Source organism: Fundulus heteroclitus, chromosome 1 (genome assembly GCF_011125445.2).
Source record: "Fundulus heteroclitus isolate FHET01 chromosome 1, MU-UCD_Fhet_4.1, whole genome shotgun sequence".
NCBI classification, from domain to species: domain Eukaryota; kingdom Metazoa; phylum Chordata; class Actinopteri; order Cyprinodontiformes; family Fundulidae; genus Fundulus; species Fundulus heteroclitus.
In genome coordinates, this window is record NC_046361.1 from 24,949,360 (window position 1) to 24,955,693 (window position 6,334).

The 6,334-nt window shown below is 38.6% G+C and overlaps 1 long non-coding RNA gene across 1 annotated transcript; it reads left to right on the forward strand.

Moving 5' to 3' along the window:
* Positions 1-3,625: 3,625 nt before the first annotated feature.
* LOC118563589 lies at positions 3,626-4,269 on the forward strand. The gene is made up of 3 exons (XR_004931287.1): positions 3,626-3,716; positions 3,790-4,126; positions 4,199-4,269. It is a non-coding gene; the product is annotated as an uncharacterized LOC118563589 (long non-coding RNA).
* Positions 4,270-6,334: the final 2,065 nt, after the last annotated feature.

Below are 6,334 nucleotides of genomic sequence, written 5' to 3' on the forward strand. Positions count from 1 at the left end.
TGTTTGAAAATCCACACCAGCTTCATCTTCAGATACTTATCAAGAATGTCGTATTTGATTTATTTTCTATTCAACCTTTCTTTAGTTTTGAGAAGCCTGCCAGTAAGTACCATACATGGCATTACCATCTGCAAACATTAATGTTGCATAAGGTTTTTCACAATGTTATCAATGACATTGAAAGAGTTCTGCTTGGCCCTCATTTGACCAGACTTTATAGCCAGTATTTCACTGACTTGTCCTTATACTTAAACTTTAACCCAGCTTCAACACACTTTTTCTTCTGTAGCTGTGTGTTTTGCAGGGAATGTCCATAGAGATCTCTGGTTCTGTGCATCATTTACTGATTTCATGGTAAAAGTTATAGCTACTAGTTCTTACTGAAGCTCTCTGTGAGTGTTTCTAGGATCTTGGACAATTATTTGTTTGACTCTATCAGAAATCATTCAACGGGTATCTAGTGGTGGCTGGATTAGGGTGAAATTATGTTCTGCCCACTTTCCATTCCTGATACCAATGGCTCTCAATCAAACATTCAGAAGTTTAGAAAGGCAGTGGAAAACTTGTCATCCATATGTGTTACAACAATAAAAGCATTTTCAGTTCGATAAAATTTTATTTATATGCCACCAATTCACATTGCATGTCATCTCAAGGTACTTTCCAATGTCAATTAAATAAAATTATCCAAGCAGACCGGTTAAAAGTTTTCTATCTAAAGAAACCCAGCAAATTCCATCAAGTCATTGACTTACAGCATTCACTACTCCTGGATGAACATGTAGTGACAGTGGACAGTTGTTTGCAATGTGTCGAGTTTGCAGCAATCCCTCATACCGAACATGTAAGTAGCAATGGTAGAGTGGAAACTCCCCTTTAATAGGAAGAATCGTCCAGCAGAGCCAAGCTCAGTGTGAACGGCCATTTGCCAAGACTGACTACAGGTTTCATGGGGGTCTCTTCGTGTTTTCACTGATTGTTCCACTTTTTGTATTATTTGAAAATGAGAAACATTTTATAGGCCATAATATAATGTTAAAACAGCTGAATCTGATTTGCACATATCAGCAGGAATTATTTCTAATGGTGAATGAGTTTAGCTGTTTTTTCTACTTTCTATGGATTTGTTTCATATCCTTTTGGTCATGTGTTCAAGACTAATTGAGGATTGAGTTGTCGCTGAAACCGCTGCAGGTGTGTGAGTGAGTTTCCATGACGACGGAACTCTGAGGGCCAGAGGGAGACGCTCCATTGAGTATTGGCACCCCTATTTGAGGCACTTCCCAGTACAGGATTTGGCCCAAACTGACAGAGTACAATCACCTGATGATACTGAACACAACCATGCTAGCGGCTAATGGTTAGCATGTTGCTAACCGGAAGTAGCTCTAGGAAGGTCTCACCAACTTTTGCTTCACAGAGTCTGTTCGTACCTTAGAGAGAAAGCTCCACAAGAAATTTGGGCTACATCACATAAAGCATCTCCCAGCTATGAGGTGTCAAACATCCAATGCTTTTCAATGGGGGATCAAACCCCTTATGCTCCCAATAATGCATGCCCATATATGGCGTTACAGTATAGCTCAGATGGAAAGTGCAGGCCTTGCATGCAAGTGGTCGTGGAATCGATTCCCAGCGTGGGAGATTAAGAGTTTTGTTTTATAATCCCCACAGTGTGTATATCAAAACATGTGTGCTGATCCCATGAAGTATCTTTTTTTACCACCCGCCATTTTGAGTTACCATGGTAACGTTATAAACGACGTATTTTCTCCCTATTTGAGGCTCATCCCAGTACAGGATTTGGACCAAACTAACAGAGTACACTCACCCAGTGATACCAAACACAACCGTCTTAGCGGCTAATGGTTAGCATGTTGCTAACCGGAAGTAGCTCTAGGAAGCCTGTACAAACTTCTGCTTGACAGATTTGGTGAATTTTAGGATTTTCTCCCTTTTTAGGCTGTTCTCAGTACAGGATTTCAACCAAACTAACAGAGTAACATCACCCGGTGATACTGAACACAGCCATGCTAGCGGCTAACCGTGAGCATGTTGCTAACCGGAAATAGCTTTAGGAAGGTCCTACCAACTGCTGCTTAGCCAGACTTCTTCTGCCTTTACAGACAGAGAGGGCTGCAGCTGTCAGTGAGTCTCCATGACAATGCTGCTAGGCTCCTAGGAGGTCCATTGACTTAACATGGCACCTTTCAACGGCAGCTGCGAGGGCTGTGATGACCGTAGGAACCTGAAATTCGCAGTGTTACTTCCTATTAGTTTTTTTGACGGTACGGTACGCACCAAGAGGCAGGCGCCTTGCTAAATTTCTTCTGAAATTTTTCTAGTTTTACTTTATTCTCCTATGGTAATCTGTGTCTATACCGGATCTTAAAAGATTCACACAGCTCTATGAAATAATAAAGACCACAATTTTTCGATATATATAATACTTTTTACAAGTGTATATGTAAACTCCATCTATATCTTTCTATCTGAATACTTAAAACATATACACAGGGAATATAGACGTTCACTACTTTCTGCCACATACAATATGGCGGTGACATTGATGTACAAACCTGTGCCCAATGAGGCGTCTATGTATATGATGCCTATGGACTCGAGGGTATGCCGGCCCGACGTCCTGACTGCAGTCTCTGACCTGGTTGCAGTCACGATTTCAGCTCCTTTTTGCTCCCCGCTTGAGAAGTGGGTAAAGGATGCAGATCCACGGCGTCTCAAGTCAGTTTTCCTGTAACAGCTGAGGAGAAATAAACAAAGCTGTTTTTGACATGGAAACATTCTTTCCTTCATTAAACTAATTTAAGCTCATTCCATGTTCTTTAAGATTAACTTAAAATGTTATTTCATCAAATAATGTTTTGTTTGACTCATGATTTGCATTGTGAATTGGTTGAAACACATGCCAAATGTTGTTCTAAATTAGTTAAGCTAATTTAACTCCATTCCATGTTCTTTAAGTTGAACTTTGGTTCTTTAACTCAGATCTGCAGTTAACCAGGATTCACTGAATTATTCTGATGATGATCAACCCCTTTGTTTTGTCTTTTGTGTCTTTTTGCATGTACATAGTTCCTTAGCTTAGCTTCTTTTTATCTTCATTTTGCTTAGTAGTTTTACTAAAGTTTCACTAGCCAAGTAGGGGATTTGGTGATTGAAATCTAGTGTTAATTCAGATAATCAGCATTATATAGTGATGTTTTTCTGGATGTTCATTTTATTTATGTTATTAAATTGTTGAACTTAAAGAGAAGTTCTCAATACTTATTCTATGTGGGTGCAGAGTTTGCTGTTAAAAGATCGGCAGTGCTTGAATCATCCCTTTCAACTATTGTCCTGATATCAGCTCTCGGGCTGATATTTACCGGACAATACCTAACAGACAGAGAGTTATTTAATAAACATTAAATAACAGTGTATGATTGCACAACATTTATGATGTCCTTGGGTGGGCGCTCGTAAACACAGCTTGCACTGTGCACATTTTTGAAATTTTTAGACTTTTAGAAAAATAAAAGTTAACTGTCAGGATGCAGCAGGCAGCACCGTGCAGTTTTCTGCCGGCCCTGCCTTCTCTGATTTCTGAGTTGGCAGGTGGGCATGGTACACATTGGCAGCTCGTTCGGCTGTGTGCTGCTGTACTTTAAGAACACTGCTCTGACAGCTGGAGGACGCCATATTGTTAATCTTGTTTGGTACGCTTGAACGGCCCCTGGCACGTGAAAACTTGCCCTCTTCTTGTGTTAACCCTTGTCTCCTGTGCCTCAGGTCGCCTTGCGCTCTGGACTCCGTTCCCAGCATTACCAGCGTTCTGTCGTTCCAAGACGAGCAGCCCGACTCGGATCCCTCTGTGTCCTGCTCCTACGATTCCCATGTTCAAGCAATAACCTGACGCTCCCTTGGTCTTACTAAGCCGGGCTGAGGATTCCTATCGGATCGCCTTGGTTCCTCCAGCTGTCATCAGACCACCCACCAGGCTACCGCTGCTCGCACCCCACCTTCATGGATACCACCAGCCCGCTCACCGGCCGCTCTATCACCTGTTGCCATCTCGGAGGTCTGTTGCTCCACTCCACTTCCCCTGGCAAGGTTGCAGTGCACGGCGGTAAGCCTCTGGTTAGTAGCCCCACATTCCCCGCACCAGGTGCAAATCTAACTCTCTCCCTCTCACCCACAGATCGCTCAAGCTGATCCTCTCGTCTTTTCCTCAGCACTACTTGCTGAAGGTTATCTGTGCAGCCAGCGCCTGCTAAACCGAATACTAAATAAACATCTTAAACTGTGCTGCTTCTCTTGAGTGAATTCTGCATGTGGGTTCAATACCTCAAAACCATGACAAACTCTAAAAGTACTGAAACTACACCTATGGTGACTTGGGTAAAGTTGGAAAGATATTCACAGATTCGGCTTTTCCGGATTAATAACTCATCGGCGGATGATTTATTCTACAAAACAGACACCTCTCTGTGACCACAGCAAGGCAGACAGCCAGCTACAACCGTAGTTTCCTCAAAACGAGTCTCCCACCGCGCTGGGAGAATTACGTTGGACCCAATGCAGAGCTCGCGGCTCCGCAGATACTTAGGGACCGTGTGCAAGTTGCTACCCCAGAAACATAATCAAAGAGAAATATTCAACAGCGTCACCAAGGAGAGGTGGATTATTATCAAATTCATTTTATATGTATCTGATCTCATGTACATCATACCACATTTATTGGATTTGAAAATAATACATTTTTTGAGGAATTTTCCAAAGCCTGAATGACAAATGGCACCTATTTTATTATTAGACTAAGTATAAAATGAGCAATGACTACACCTTATATCATTGTAGTGCCACCAAACTCATCATACACATAGATAACCTCATCTAGTTTATACTACAAGTCTTACTTTGGGAAAATGTGCTAAATTAAATTTTCTAAGATTTTTTTATTGTTATTACAAGCATATAATAGCCAATAGGTACAGTATAGATCATTGTAGTGCCACCAAGCTTGTAAAATACATAGATAACCTCGTCTAGTTCATACTACAACTCTTACTTTGGAAAAATGTGCTTAACTTTATTTTTTAAGATTTTTTTATTGTTATTACAAGTATATAATAGCCAATAAGTACAGTATAGATCATCGTAGTGCCACCAAACTTGTAGTATACATAGATAACTTCATCTAGTTCATACTACAACTCTTACTTTGGGAAAATACGCTAAACTTTATTTTTGGACATTTTTTTATTGTTATTACAAGTATATAATAGCCAATAAGTACAGTATAGATTATTTTAGTGCTACCAAACTCATCTTACACATAGATAACCTCATCTAGTTCATACTACAACTCTTACTTTAGAAAAATATGCTAAACTTTATTTTTTAAGATTTTTTTTATTGTTATTACAAGTATATAATAGCCAATAAGTACAGTATAGATCATCGTAGTGCCACCAAACTTGTAGTATACATAGATAACTTCATCTAGTTCATACTACAACTCTTACTTTGGGAAAATACGCTAAACTTTATTTTTGGACATTTTTTTTATTGTTATTACAAATATATAATAGCCAATAAGTACAGTATAGATTATTTTAGTGCTACCAAACTCATGTTACACATAGATAACCTCATCTAGTTCATACTACAACTCTTACTTTAGAAACATATGCTAAACTTTATTTTTTGATATTTTTTTATTGTTATTACAAGTGTATAATAGCCAATAAGTACTGTATAGATCATTGTAGTGCCACCAAACTTGTAGAATACATAGTTCACTTCATCTAGTTCATACTACAACTCTTACTTTGGGAAAATGTGCTTAACTTTATTTTTAAAGATTTTTTTATTGTTATTACAAGTATATAATAGCCAATAAGTACAGTATAGATTATTGTAGTGCTACCAAACTCATCATGCACATAGATAACCTCATCTAGTTCATACTACAACTCTTACTTTGGGAAAATGTGCTTAACTTTATTTTTAAAGATTTTTTTATTGTTATTACAAGCATATAATAGCCAATAAGTACAGTATAGATTATTGTAGTGCTACCAAACTCATCATACACATAGATAACCTCATCTAGTTCATACTACAACTCTTACTTTAAGAAAATGTGCTTAACTTTATTTTTGACAATTTTCCTTTGTTATTACAAGTATATAATAGCCAATAAGTACAGTATAGATCATTGTAGTGCCACCAAACTTGTAGAATACATAGATAACTTCATCTAGTTCATACTACAACTCTTACTTTGGGAAAATGTGCTTAACTTAATTTTTTGCTATTTTTTTATTGTTAT